General features: G+C 43.1%; 1 protein-coding gene across 3 annotated transcripts in view; it reads left to right on the plus strand.

The window, feature by feature from the left end:
* The window catches only part of GRK5 (G protein-coupled receptor kinase 5), a 171,371-nt gene that overhangs the window by 117,392 nt on the left and 38,095 nt on the right, over positions 1 to 15,884 (plus strand). The gene's annotated exons all lie outside the window — the stretch shown is intronic.

Genomic DNA, 15,884 nt, shown 5'->3' on the forward strand with positions numbered 1-15,884 from the left:
AAGGCATACAGTTGCTGCTGCAACTGTTTTACAAGAGAAATACATTTGACCTTCAGGAGAATTCGTTGCATTTTTGGCAGATGTCTTTCTGAAGCGTTTAAATGGTAGAATATGTTTTGGAGGTGCAGGGGCAGAGCAGACCACTTTTTTTCCAGTCAGTCATTTTCCTACAATAAATTTCAATGCATACTTTGAGTTATCTCAGACTGCATTTTGGGGTCTGGTTTCATTTACTGAGCCTGGCTAGTTTCATGTGCAGCCATTTAGCACTGCCAGTATGAGTTCCTGCTGCCCATTCATTAAGGGCATGAAGTTCCGCTGCTTTTTAAATCCACCAAAATGACCATTTGTCTTAAATTTTCTGTCAGCAGAGGAATGAGGGAAAAATACTGAGGGGAAATATTTCCCACTGCTCTAGTTTTCATCTGGAAATGGAGAAAGGCATTTTGCTGATAGCAGGGATAGTAAAGTGAGCGAAGGATTTGCGCTGCTTCATTTCAAATGGCCTTGGTGGAGGTTTCCAGACACCACATCCCTTCCCTGCTGTCCCATGGCACTTCTGCCATCCTTGTCCATTTGCCAGCAACCCCACGGTGCGGCAGAAGCACACGGAATAGTTTAGTGAGGTAAGTGAATGTGCAGTGAAGACCAATCTGAGAGCAATTGCTTCTTTGGCAAGAAAAAATGGTGATGTTAGAGGAACAGAGATTACTGGGACTCCAGAGCTGGAGTTTCGGTTCTCTGCCATGCTCTGCGCTCGGTGTTTGACCTGTGAACCTGGTTTCTCAGTACCTAAGATGGGCACAGGATATCTTTTCATTAGAAGCTGCATTTCTCCATTTAATTATCAGTCCCTTGAAAGATACAAATTGCCACTGATTCCAAAGTCTTCTGCTTTCAGAGGAATGCTTCTTTTAAGTAGGTGTGTGTCTGTGCTTCAAAGAACCTGATTGTCTTGATATAAAAATAGTGTGACATACAGCTTGACTGATAGAATAAAATTACAGGTTTAGTTCTTGGACAGATAATTCAGTCTTATAATGCGAGGAGTATTTTTCCCAGAGTGCATGATCAGAAGCAAAATGAAAACAAAAAGTAGACTTCATGCTCTTTAATATTTATAAATGATTTTTAGTTCTTGCTTAGATTTTTAAATGTCATACATATTTAACATAGAATGTGTCAGTATATCATCATTCCAAAGTGCATTCATTTGCATAGGGAACATGCACTTTATTTAATAAAACATATACTACTTGCACAGCGGAAAGGAAAAGAAAACACTTTTCCAGATGAATAGATATCACACCAGTACTTACAGCTTCATGTGACTCACGCAGCCCCTGTCTGCAGGAAGGTGCGACACCGCACAGTTAGCAGACTCCAACGGGTGGGAGCAGTCAATTCCTGCGTGGAGGAACATTCCTGCGTGAGAACATTCAGCATCAGCCCCGAGGCTGCAAAACAAGCTCAGCACTTGCCAAGATGGTAGAGGGGGGAGGCACTTTTTCAAGTAATCACAGTTCAGGCTCTTCGCCGCTTTAACATCCTAAACAGCCCCTACGTCCTCTCTGGGGAAGCTGAGAAGAGGTCTAGCAGCCTTTTGTCGTGGTTGATGCCAGGGATGACATAAGTGGGTCAAGCTTCCACCATCTCCCTGGCCTACACACAGCAGCAATGAGAAATTCTGAATGTGTCCTGGCACCTGGAAGGGAAAACGTGTGGTTTAGTCCTCTCGAAGAAGTGGCAGGTAGGAACAACCTCCCTAGGGATGTGGTAGAGTCCTCACCACTGGAGGTTTTCAAGATGCTACTGGACAGGATGCTAGATAATCTCATCTAGGATCCCTTTCCCACCAAAGGCTGGACCAGATGATCTTTAAAGGTCCCTTCCAACCTGAGCTGTGCTATGATTCTATGTACTCAGGTCCTCACCTAGGAAGACATTAGGACTCCCTCTCTCTTGCCTAAAGTTCGTTGAAACATTCATATCCAACAGGCCATTCTGAACTATTTGATGGGAGGGAAATGCAAGAAGTACACGCGATCTTCACGCTGAGGATGCCAAAATGCAAGCATTTTCATGGCTTCCTTAGCAGCTTCACTGGAGTGGTGAGCAGGAGACTGAAAACCCACAGAAGTGTCCTGTAGCTGAGGACATCCCCCCCCCCCAACCTTGAAACATGCTCTGAGGAATTGTTCACCTACTTCTCCAAGGAGGTCCAACTGTGAGCTGGTTAATCCTCAGGTGCTGCATGGGGATGAATACTGGTGAGAGGGCCTTGTCCATTAAGAGGAAGAGACCTAATGAGGCACGTGCCACCTTGACCATGAAGACGAAGAGACCCAACACTTCCATACTGTAATCTGAAGGGAACTCCACCTGCAGCCTGCCTTTGCTTAACAGGAGCAGCGCAATGGCTGCTGCACTGGCAAGATCAATGTTTCTTGACTAGAGTCTTGCTTCTTCAAGAGAGGCTTTAACAGTTTCCATGAAAAAGGCACTTAAAGCTGCCTTCTTGACTTAATAAGCCCGTAGGGCAAAAGTCCAACCCACAGGAAGTCTAAAATTTCTGAGGTTGTGAAATATGATGGTAAAACTGCTAAAATGAACTGGTCACAAATATTTCTTTCCTGGCTTTTCCTAATCTCAACAGTTGAGTGGGAATGTTTCAGTTTTAGGTTCCAGTTCTGTTTGTAAATGGAAAAGCCCTCAGTGCTTCGTGGAACAGTTGAGTTAAGCTGAACCCAGCCTGGCTTCATTACCTGGCTGCTTCTTTTACTGGAAGAGCAACGAGATATGTTCACCTTTTTACTGCTTTTAAATTAGAGTTTTGCATCTCCATGCAGCATTTTTGCTTTCCTGCCTGACAGCTGCCATGGCACACTCTACTAAATCACTAGCCCATTATTTTCTTCTTCACTGTAAATCACCTTGAGATACTTTGAGAGACGCTACATAAAACTAAATTGATTTGAAATGGCTCTTAAGACAGTCTCCATATGCCATTATAGTTTATATTTGGACTCAGCTGGGTACTAAAAATGTTACTGAATAGGATGTCTAATGTGTATTGTTATCCCCATTAATATACTTCACAGAATATGAAGAACAGCAATAGCATTAGTTTTCTTATCTGAATTCCTGTTCAGTCTCCTTTCGTCCAGGAAATGCACAGAATAAAGGCCATGTTTGCAATTTCTTTCTCTGCTGCAAGAATTTAGCTGGACACAGCAATAACCTCCTTACTCCAGTCTTAGACTAGCAATGGGTATTTTGCTAAATGAGAATACCTCTTTGTTTTTGTGAACAATTATAGGATAAGGAAGGGAGGGAAAAGTCCCGTGAAAGGGAAACTGGCTGATCAGCAGTGCCTGGCCTTCCATTTGTCTACTGGCCAAAATGTGCTCTTCTCTCAAATCAGATTCTTTATGGAGAAGAAAACATCTTTGTAATATGAAATTAAATTGATATATGAGCCCTCCTGCTGGGCAGAGCCATGCAGCTGAGCCGAGGCTCCTGGGCACAAACACCCTTTCTCAGCTCTGTGCATAGGCAGAGCAGTTTTCTTTTTGCACACCACTGCTTTAATCATGATGCCAAGGACCTTTGCCGTTGGTTGCTCTCTCCTTGAGATTTCTTTCCCCCTTCCTATTTTCACCACCAAAATAAATGCAAACTTCAGCACTTGCGCTTCTGAGTGAGTCATCTTTGCTGATCACTAAAGCCTTCCATCTCCCCTAAGGAAAGTTTAATGTATCACTTCTTAATGATTCTGGCTGAATCCTGGAAGGGCAGGTCACACCGTACCAAGAATTGGATTCAAGCACTGAGACCTCTTCCTCTAATTGTTTAGTTTTACTAAATGCCTTCTAGGGAACATGTTATAATCAGTTTCTGGAATGGCCAAGCCAAAAGCTGAATGTCACTGTAAGGGAAGCTCGGAAAAAAAGAAACATTAAGTTTCTGTAAAGCAATCTGCAAAGTTTAATATGAGGCAGAGGCTTTGTGTTTTGAAAGGTGAGCCTTCAGGGACTGTTTTCTACATTGTTACCTTTCTCGTACAAATGCGGCTTATATCACTTATATCCAGGGGGTCATCTCCATCTCCCTGTAAGCTTATTATCCTGCTGATAAAAGGCCAACGCAATATCGCTTTTCACTGGCTACAGTGGATGGTCCCTTAAGGCTCGGTCCAAGAGTTATCTCCACAGCTAGTTTTCAAATTTTTCTAAACCCTGGGCATTTCGTTAATGACCCAGTTGAAGTGTGCAATGAATGAAGTGCCTGTCTGAACACAGGGTGTTACACAGATTCAGGATGGGCTAGAATTATTTACTTGCTCAAAGCGTTATTCACTGTGTCCTTTGCGTTCCTATGAGGAGACTTTTCAGGATGCTAAATACTCAAGTAGAAATTCTGGCCTTACTTGAGCCAAGGAGAGTTTTGCCATTTAATTAATTGCCCTGGGACTTTACCCTTTGACTCAATGGATTTCTCATCTCCCCTTTCTATTGACTTCGCTACTCTACGGGCACCATTTTAGCCAGAGACAATAGCATTACTTAGGCCTCTGCTTTGCAGCTAGTGTAATCGATACATAATCCGGTCTCCACAGAAATCAATACATAATTCTTGTTGTTGTTCCAGAGACAGCACGATCAATATCTCTGCTGATCCCTACGTCTGAGTCCAGCAAAGTACCTTCTCAGTGTGCTTTCTGCATAAGCTCATCTTTCCAAAGTTCAGTTCTGGGAAAATATCTGAGCAGCAGAACAGCAACCTTGTTACTCAAATTAATGCCTTCTAATCAGAATTTATTTTAATAAGCATTCTTCTATCACTGGGGCCAGACTGTTATGTAGTGTGGCAGAGGAATCTGAAAAATCACAGTGTTGCCTTGATTAGGAATCCCTTTGCTGTGGTCTCAGACTAAAAAGCATTTTCTCACGGTTTGCTGAAGTCCTATTTCCTCATCCCTTACCCACTGTTTATAATACAAATGTTAGTTAACTAAACACTTACTGAGGATTTCTGTCTCTTGCAACCGTGCCAAACGGCATGAGAGCCTACGGAAACAACACGGAGACTGCTCCATCCCGGTGATGCTGTCCCAGAATTGGTCCTTGGGCAGTCCTGCCCTGTCCTTTAGACTTAAGAAGCTCTGTGTTTACAATGCATTTGATCAGACTGGTGGAAGGCTTGGGCTGGACTCATTAACTACACTGGTTTTATGCTAAGCAGTGCTATTAGCTGAAGCTCTGCTTTTCCTTCCTTGTTGCTTTGCAGAGGTTACACTCCTGAGTTCCCATGCTTCTTAACTGTTTGTCGTTTGTGGTCAGGAATATCATTGGGCTGACTTGGTCAGTGGGCAAAAGCCTTCTAGCTTCCCTGTGTTTGCTGGAATAACTCTGGCTTGACCCTTTGGAAAATGGAAACTCGCTCCAGCTAGTTGATGTCACCCACACACGTAAACCTGGCTCACATCTGTCTGCTGAGGCAGGGCAGGCCCCCCAGGCCGCTCTGACTCCTCGCAGAGACCAGCCAGGGCATCCGAAAGGGCTGAGGACACCGCGCAAATGAAGAGCCATCTCTGCTCAGGATTATCTGAGAACGGGAAGGATGTACTTGTCTGCCCTCGGCTAATGAATACGCTCGTTATGGTTTCCTCCTCTCATTTTCAGGGGGTTGTCTTTTCCCTATCCCATCTACGTACCCTTCATCACTTATACTCAGTGCATACGGATTATCCAGTGGCCAGGGAAGTTAATTCTAAGCCTTTTAGGTTCTTTCAGCTTCCCCAGAAACAACCTCTTCTGCCTGAAAATTTTGGCCACATGGAAAAGAAGAAATCGGCCTTTTCCGGCTGTCTGAAACACTGGCTTGCAAGACATCCGGGAATCTGCAGGAGATGGCTTTTGTGCATTTGCACATTAAAATAGACCTCTGGTGAGTCCAGCCTCTTACACTCCCACCACACACATTGCAGCCATGGTCGTCCAAACACAGGGAGGCGTCTGGCCAGGAGAGATGAGGTGCCTCCTTCTGCCCATTGACTACACAGGGAGCCCAGGGAGGCTTTGACAGTCTCAGATTTAAGGTGATTAAAAAGTGCAATGAGGTGAATTCCATGCTAGGTGTAATGCAGAATACGCTAAACTACATTGCACGGTATATCCACCGAGGTTCCTGTGCATCATTTCACGGTCGTATGGGAGCCCTTTGAACACCAGAGCCCTTCTATCCACCCGCTGCAACTTGCAGCAACTTTTCTGGTTCCTTCATCTTTGGATTTTTGAGGCTAAAAGTGTAATGGGTCAACAAATGTCTCTCTGAGCTCAGGATGCGTTGCGCTAAACTCGGAAGACATAACGGTATGCTTGATCTCACAAAGAAGAGAGTAAAGAGGCACATGCTGAAAATGGAAGTTAAGCATACTTTATTTCTCATCTGATTCCCTCATAATAGGAAATTAGGATTCTGGTAAAACATCTAGAGACTTCAGCAGCTGAGTAGCCTCACAAGAATGGGACAGTCAAATTCAGGTGAGATGCCTGAGGCTGACTCCTTTGGCTGGGGTGATGCAACTGGAAGACTCGCTAAGCCAGTAATGTTCGAGTGTGTTATTTTAACTTGGAACCAGGAATCACAGCATTACCGTAAGGAATGTTCTAAATTTCACAGAGAAAAATATATTTCAATTCATTAAAATATCAGTAGAAAAACGTAAAAAATAAGAAAATAAGAATTATTTTAAAAAATAAAATGTTTTTATTACAATTGGATTTTAAAATAACCAACATGTTTTAAGTTGTGGAAATGTGGCCCTTCAAACTATTCACATTTAATTTTTTTTCCCAGTAACGCAGCTACACATGCAAAACTCACTTGATCTGCATGCCAAGCCTCAGCTTGTACGTTAATTTGTTGGTTTTTAATCAAGCCAGACTCTGACCTGAGACAAAAATCAAGCGTATAGCAAGTTTATTTTCCTGGCACAGATGCTGTTTGTCCAACAAGCAAAACTGAGCAAGAGAGAATAGGCGACTGCAAACAATGTGTCATCTCCTACAACAGATGTCTTCCCTCTCAGTTCTTTGCTGATGGCTCTTACCATACGATCGTTAATGGATCGTGTGACACAGGTGATGAGGGAATGCCCTGTTTCCAGCAGTGCTAGCTAGTGATTTTGTTTGCTTTCATGGGTGTTTCCAGTCTTTCTGTGAGTGGGCCACTGGCTCCTGCCTGAGGTTTAGTTAATTCACTTCCTAATCGTTTTCAAGGCCTTCCCGCACTCTCTTTTGGATTTTCATTTCTTTATTCAAGTGTTTTCTCAGGATTTTGACCTGCTGATGTAAAAAGATGAAGGCAAATTCTGCAAAATCCCCACTGATTTTATATATATGATTTTATATATATATATATATATATATATATATATAAAAAACTGATAGCACTGCAGCCATTGACTGGAGTGCATCCTGGATCAGGTCTTCATGCATGGGCTGCCTCTGTGCAAAGCAAATAACTTGTGGGCTTCAGCGTGAGGATGGCTTGCGAGGGAAGGGCTGCTCGTGTTTACAGGGTTATGTCTCAGAGGAGTGAATTCAAGCAAGGATCTGTTTGTTTTCCTGCAAGAAAAGCCATTCAGTAACGTTGAGGTTGTAAATGAGTGTTTATAGATGTAGGGATTTTTTTAATGGAACAAATGACATTTGGTTTACCAGAGGAAGCCAAGCTATGACTATTGCAACATGAGATTGCTTGCTGATGTTTAGGCTATCCATCAGTGCAAGAGGCCATTAAAAGGCAGAAAGGTTCTGATAAGAGGCTGGGCACTGGATGCTGTCCAAACCTATCAAGCACATGTGACGAGAGAAAAAAAGTTTCTGAGAACCGAAGCTTTCCAGATTGTCCTGTCATCTTTGTTGCCACTAATGGTGAGAATACTGTTCTTCTCCCCAAATCCTTTATCAAACATCTGGCTGCTTGTAGTAATGCACTATAGAAATGATTCAGTTGGGTTGCTAACAAAAGAGGTTACCTTTTGAGCTAACAACGCTTCCAAGGATTGTGTGAGGACCCTAACTTTTGGGTAGCTAGAAAATCCTGGTTAGTATTAATTAGTCTTCTATTCTGTTTTATAAGCTACCCCCCTCATCCTGCTGACAGCTACTGGTACTGGTTATTTCATTTGTGTTTTCATCCCTTAATCTGTGCGCAAAATGCTTTTAAAGCGGGGAAAAAAGGTAACAACAAGTAAAACATACTTTCCCTTCCCCCCCTTTAAAGCAAGGTTATATAAAACAATTTCAGCTGGCTAGTTTATGAGCACCCCTACACCAATAAACCTATGTGTCTAGAGAAAGGAGGAAAAATTTGTTTCTTTGGTAGAGAAGTCTCTATAAGCAGATTGCCAAAGAATTATTGAAACCGTATGGGTGGGGAAGGACTAGAGTTTAAAGATACTGAAAAATATCTTGCCAAGGACTTCTTGTGAGGCCCAGTTTCTGACTAACTGAAGTCAAAAGCACAGCTTCCGTGGTGACCAGTTTAGGTTCTTAATCTAAGCTGTACCAAAAACCCCGTAGCTGGTTGGGCTTGCGGTGAGTGTTTCTGTTTAATTGAAGAGTACAAAGTCTGCAGCTGATTCATTGGACTTGCAAAAGAAGCTGATGAAACAGCTATATTTTGTCTCATGGGACATTTTGTTATTTCAAAATTACTTTCTGTGGGGCTTCGAGTGTTTCAGATTTCCTCTGGTCACCTATAGGAGCCAGGAAGAAATTTCTCCTTCTCGATCTAGGCAATCTTTTCTCTGTTGCTCCGAAACTCATGTTGTAGTTGCACCCCTGAATTTCTCTGTATCAAATAAATTAACATTCCAAGGAAACCACACTTTGGATTGAAGATCTTTATGTAGGAAATGTTTTGACTCACGGCTTTTGCATGGCAGTTGCTTGTTTGCCACCATCAGGAACAGAAATGTAGTTTCTAGAAAGGAGCATTTTGCTTTCGGTGATAGCAGCTACGAAAAGGTCTACTGAGAAAAGGAAAAACAAGGTATAGCTAGATAGCAGATCCTGTTGGTGATTAATGGCAGAGCCATGAAAAATTCTTCATATACCTGTCAGAAAGGAAACCACACTGAGCTTCTCCAAGGAAGGGCATAGTTCAAGTCTACAACTTGTACCCCAGCACCAAAGAGGAAAGGTGCTGGAAACCCAGAGAAGAAACTTATCCTTTTCCTACCAGTGGGCTTGCCAAGGCCCAAGAGGCAACTCAGTAAGTCTGGAGCAAGCAGGTCAGCCTGAAGCTACATCAGATCCACTGCAGTAAATGAGTTTGTGAACTGAGGTGGTTAGCGTTGCCTTTTGTGATGGATTAGTACAACCTCTCCAGGCAGAAGAACATGTTCAGCTGTTTGCTGAGGGCTCTGTTGTCTTCAGTCATTGTGTTTTTCTGTGTGTCAACACGTGATTTGATAGTTTAGTAGAATATGAGGGAGAACAGATTCATCACGACTCCCGATCAGCTTGCAGCTACAAAACAAACCCCACAGTTGATAGGCACTGCTGATTTGCTTCATTTAGCCACCAGCAAGTGATCCTGCCCTCAGCACTGAAAATACCATTTGATCAGAGAACAAGATCAGGTTCAATGTTTTTCCCTGTTGTTGACCCACTCTATAATTCTGAGTGAGGTATTTCATGTCTTTGGCCCCCGTTCCCACTCCCAGGGCTAGTGTGATTGGTTTGCTTTGGAAGCTTTAGCTCTCACGACACGCGTATGTAGTGCCTGGCATTGTGGGACCCCATTCTCAGGTATAATGTCTACACGCTGTCGGAATAGATAAATTGCTACTAATAACACAGCTGCTCTCCATGCTCCCCGTCCACCTCACTGCCAATTCCTACATCTGTCATCTCAAAGCAAATATCCTGGAATTATGAAGCCTTGTGCTTTACTGGTTTGCCTCATACAGACCCAAATGACTTTGTGGTAGGAAAAAAATAAAAAGAAAATGCAAAAGTTGATTACTTAAAGTGTTGCAGCTGCTTCTGATGTAGAATTGGCTGTTTACTACATATACAGCTAAAACCAAACAGACAAGATCAGACACAGGGCAGGAAAAAAGAATGTTCCAACATTTTTGTGCATAGCACCAAAAAGTGTCAAGAGACTGCGTGCGCTGTGACAGTGCTGGGAACCTTTCCCTCTCCAGGTCAAAACACATGCCTAACCCAGACTTCCCAAAATCAAAGTGCCGCCAAGATGCTTTATCTCCTCCTCCACTGCTTTCCTCTCACCATCAGCCCCTTCACACTTCCACTCCATCAGTCACCGGCCGCATGGTCAGTACTTCCAGGCTGTAGCTTAGCCTGGATCCCAGTTGGCACTGGCCTGCCCCTGCCCAAGGTGGGGCGGTGGGGGGACATCAGAGCCGCCCAAAGCGGCCACCTGAGCAGATAACCTTGTCTTTCCCTGATTTTGGACCTACCAGCATGACTTGCAGATATCTACCTATTCTCCCTTTTTCTAGTATCTGCTCCAATTAGAGTCCTCCTAATGACACCTTAGGGGTGTTTGCCTCAAAGAACAGTTGCTACTCAAAGTCACTACTCAAAGACAGTCACTACTGATACTCACACCATTGCTACCTGTCCAGGTAACTACTCCCCTGCTACCTGAGCCTTCCTCAAACATCTGGAGAAGGATGTGACTCCGCAAAAGCAACAGCAGGAATGGCGCTGCATGTGGCTAACTTCCCATCCCTGACATAAGCCACTGCTCTCTGTTGCTGGTCTTGGGTCATGACACTGTGAGAGCAAGTCACATGCAGCAACATAAGAAAGCTGGATGAAGCCAGTATTTTCAGGTTTTTGTGTATGAACTCTTCTCATCCTACCGTGCACCGTCTCACACTAAAGTTCATTTTAGCCTGTTGCTTCCATAGTTTTGAGGGCTCTACTAGTAGCAAATCTGTGTGGAGATTTGCAAATAGACTATATGGGGAAAATTGCTGTCAACATCTCAAAATACACATATCATTAAGACAGAAGTGCTTGAAACCGGAGACAGCTCAAGAAAAGTTATAGCTTGAACTTTTGTCCGTTGACTGAAGCATTTTTAATTGTTTTAAGCTAGTTTGTTGTGGAATGTTTTCATAACCTGAGACATAACATATGCTGCACATTATTTGTTTTATGCAAGTGACTTTTAAAATAACTTATCATGTTTCAGTATCATGGCTGCAAGTCTGAAACTTGCCAGGAAAGCAGTTGTGTTTATGACAAAAGTTTGCATGAGGTCTGTTCATTCTAAAGAGTGTGGTATCTTTCTGGTTCGTGTAATTTTTGTAGTGATGAACAGTCGTGCTTTAAGATACCGTGATGACTCATGTCCACTGGCAAGAGTTGGTATAAAATGAAAGCCTGTATTTCTAGGTTACTGTTGCTTATTCACTAGGTTATTGTTCCTTATTCACTAATTGCAAGCTACAAATGGACTGATTTGAGGAATCTGAACGTCTTTAGCTTTCATTTATTACAGTGACACTTCTTTCATTTCAGTCAGAGATGATGGTCGCCTCTTCTGCAAAACACAACTCTTAACCTCCCTGTTCGCTGTTCTGTAAAATACTGTGAGATTGCCACCTAGCTCATGAAGACTTAATCAGGCAATGAAGCTTTAATATTTCAAGGTTCTTAGGAAAGGTGCTGTGTAAGGATAAAGAATTACCTCCAGACTAAGGACCTGCTCTGTTTCTTGCAGAGTCAGTCTGACCGAAGTCAGTGCTATCCCTTTTTCTGATCTGAAGTTCAGGGTTCTGCAAGCTATTTCTTTTTTGTAGGAGACAATGGTGGTTGAGACAAGTGTCTTTTCAAGCAGAACTGTTCATTTGCAAAGAAGATGCTTATTCTTTTGCTTGGAGCTCCAGGTTTCCTTTGGTGAGCACTCAGCATACAAACTCCCTTCCTCATCTGTTCTCGGGGCCATGCCATGTGCCTGTGTTTTGCAGAGTCCAGTGTTTTGCAAAATCATTGGTACGAAGGACTGGGAGAGGGCTCAAGAGCCTCTTGCACTGAGGAGAGATCAAATACACTTAGATCATCAACAGATGTCTGTCTGCCCTCAGAGGCCTTTCAAAACTCCAGAACAGATTCCACAATATTCATATGCCTGTTCTTGTGCTTCCCTGTGTGGAAAATTTGAAAAAAAAAGTCTTCCTATCCAATTATGTGGATTTCTTCACATCATTCCCCCAGTGTAGAGCAGAACATGCAGAATAATTGATCGCTGCCCCCTTTATTAAAAACATTTCTGTATTAAAAGACCTTTATCATGTTTCACTCTTACTTTTCCAGGCTAAACAAATCTAGTTCCTCAATGCTTCCCTTTGGCATTATTTTTCCAAGCATGTTTCTCAACCCTCCAGACAGTTGGTGCTCTTGTCAGCTCTCCATAGCTTTCTCCAACGGTGGTGACCCCAGCCGGACACGTGTCTCTAGCCGGAGCCTCAGCACATCCGCCTCGGTTCCCTTTCTTGTTTGGGCACTTTTCCCTCAGAAACAGCAGTGTTGCACCCAGCAACCCACCTCTGCACATGCAGGTTATGCTGTGTGTGCGTCTGCTCTGGGCTCCGTACCGCTATCGGAAACAATCGGAGTCGGTTACACAGAGACACCTGCTACTCACCCCACCCCAGTTTCAGAAAGGCTAACCCCAACTGCTGGGGTGCCAGGAAAATGCTTTTGCTCATTGAAGTTGCAAATCTCTGCTAGCTGGCTGCCTGCTTTCACTTCCACAGACTTGGAGGCAACACCTATAGCGCACTACCTCTTGACTGAAGTCACACATTTTAAACCTTTGGCAGTTCTGCCTTAGGGAAAATTAGAACAAATAACATGTTTTAATGAAAAAGTGAAATTATCAGAGAAGGTCTTCTGAATTCCTCCCTTGGTACTGCCAACATTTCAGCTTGTTTTATAAAGAATTTGATTAGCTGATAGATCGACAAAAGGACAGGTGTCCTCCACGTAGTCACGGGGGAAACACCATCAGAGAAATGTTGTAAGTACCATGGCAAACATATAGAGATGAATTTATGAGAATGCTGATTCACTTGCTGTCCTGTTCAGTGAAGGCCAACAAATCCTAAGTCTTGAAGGGCTGAGCAAAGTAGCCTGTAGCAAAACTTATAGAGCTGTCAAAAAAGGAGAGTTCACATTTTAAACTATAGTGATACAACGCAACATTCAAAATAACAGATAATGGGGAGTTACACAGCCTGGGAGCTTTCATCTGAGCTGAATCAGATTTCGCTTCTTTTCAGTACTTCAGTGAGGTGCTGAGTGCTGGGACATGGCCGGTACCAGACGCAGCACACGCGGAGCTGCGTGGCGTGGGTCTCCCGGCATTCAGGCTCCCACAGAAAACTCTGCTGGTGCCAGAAAGACCAGACTGCATACAGCTTGCGATGGTCTCGGCTCCCACCAAGAACCTGGTGTTTGTAGGTGATATATGGATCCAGCTTCAAACCTAGCCACCATGCTGCTTATCGGTGGTTGCACCCTAGTGAACAGGAGAGGAAGGGGGAGAAGCCGCAATCAACCTCTCAGCAAAACAGGAAAAGTATCTTGCGGGCCCAGAGGCTTCAGCTGGAAGGAACAGCGATCTCCAAACTTTTGTGGACACGGATACAACTAACCTTAAACAAGTGTGTGACATCTCAGCTGTTTTCATGCCATTTACTGAAATGGAAGAGCAGCTGGGAGGATCTCTTTTGTCTTTTAAATTAGAAAAAAACAATATTTGGAAGTGGAGATTTTTTTCTCAGTGCGTTAATGGCACTCAGAAGTCACTGACTATCCATTTCCTTTTTCTCAGATAATCACTAATCCAATTCCCAGTTGTGTTCTTTTCGTAAAAATTAAACAAGAGGGCATCATAAAACTGAGATATTGCTTTGCCAGCAAAATATTTATATGAAGGTTTTCAGTTTCTGGCCATAAATGAGACGATACAGCAGATAGGAGATTTTTATTAAAATCTGGTGAAAGTAGTTTGGACTTTTGGACTTTTATTAAACTATCTGGTCAAAAAGGATAACGTGATGAGAGAAATTTTTGTTGATGGATCAGTTTAAGCACTTTTTGCGCTGCCAGAGTCTCGGGCCATGAATGTGGTTTTGGTTCCATCAGCTTTATCCTACTGCTACTCTGTTGACTTGACTGGCACCATTGCTGATTTAAATTATCATGAGATCAAGAATCACTTTCTTTGTGTTCAGGAAACAGAATAGCCATTAGGGGAAATACAGGACTGTACTCGTTAAAACTACCCAGCGTTTTGTTTTGAATACAGGAAAACGTAACAGGTTTCTGCAGGTGTTTCTGAAGAGTTAGCAGAGTATTCTTTGTCACACGCCCAGATGTAATGGGCTTAATCATGGTGTATGGCTCTCCTAGCTGCCACAGGACATTTAATATGTTGGAAAAGTTGTCTCTGTTCCCCTATAAAAGCTGAATTTGCTTTTAGAGCCATCACCCATAATGCAGTGGGAGAACGGTGTTAATAACCATTTCATCGGGGCTGCAGAAATCTTTTGCACCTCTCCAGGGAAGAAGCAACGTTTTCTTCTGTAAGTGGCCAAAGTGTTACCTTTGGAAGCTTTTGCTCTTGGGAACCAAATGCTTTCTTGCACTCATAACCTGTGCTACCTAATTGTTCTCCAGGGGAGCAAAAGTAGGTTGGTGGGTTGCGTTTCAGCTTGTAACTGTTTCTGGCTTTGTCTGAACATTTGAAGGCTGTAGGTACGCACAGTACTCAAACAGGGAAAATGCCAGTCGTGGTTATTTGATGGGAGCAGTGGGAACTACAAAGTCTCAAGGAAAATCTCGGGAAGGATCATACAAACACTCTGTAGGACTGTATGCAGAGTTGGACAGGGTTGGGTAGGGTCCTCCCAGACCCATGGTGCAGCTGCTCTGAACACTGTGAAGGGCTCTGTCATGACGCAAAGCGTTTTGTTGGGCCTATAAAACCTTTGGAAACGATCAACCTGTGAAAAAAGTGGGCTTTTGTTACAGAAAATTAAGTGGTTTAGTGAAGTGTTTGCACTCCACTGTAAGGCTTTAGTCCGTGTACAGGAGGTCAGTGTATTTATGTCTTTACCTACCTTGATATTGTTAGCTCGCTCTCAGTTTGTTCAGAGGAAGTGAAGACTCAAAGGTCAGCCATGAGTCGTGACTGTAAACTTGGAGAGAGGAATCACAGTTCATGCCATTTTAAAATACTTTTCACGTTGTCTTACAGTTTGTTTTGCTCATTCTTCTCCCCTTTCCCTTTAAGAATGTAATTTCTTCTTTATGAAAAAGAGTTAGCCGGTGCTTATAATTTTTATTTCAATGTGCTTTGATCTCAGACAAAATTTGATGGAATTATTCCTATAATAATGCTTCACGGGCATGATCTTCAACACTAACCTCAAGACAGCTTACCTCCCATTGGGAAATGAATTTCCAATGGAAAATGAAGTTGCCTGGCATGAGTAAGAATCAGGTCACTTGGTCTAAATGACTAATTATGGGGTTAGTACTTAGCTTTGGATCCCAATTTTGACCTATAAATATAGAACAAGTTCTAGATTTAATTAGTAGTAACTTCAGTTAGAGGCCCTAGTATTAATTTTACTGAAGTGCAGCTCCATTCAGGTCAGAAGACACTCCTGATTCACAGCAGTACAAAGACTGCGGAGTTCAGTGCTGTTTCTGTATGCTATAAATCAGAGAGCTGTTGTCTCTGAGCAGTGGACTCACGCAGCCACGCGCAAGCTTTGGGCTGTCGATGAGCTTGTGTACACACCCCATTGAGTATGCGAG

This window comes from Opisthocomus hoazin, chromosome 6 (assembly GCF_030867145.1).
Source record: "Opisthocomus hoazin isolate bOpiHoa1 chromosome 6, bOpiHoa1.hap1, whole genome shotgun sequence".
NCBI classification, from domain to species: domain Eukaryota; kingdom Metazoa; phylum Chordata; class Aves; order Opisthocomiformes; family Opisthocomidae; genus Opisthocomus; species Opisthocomus hoazin.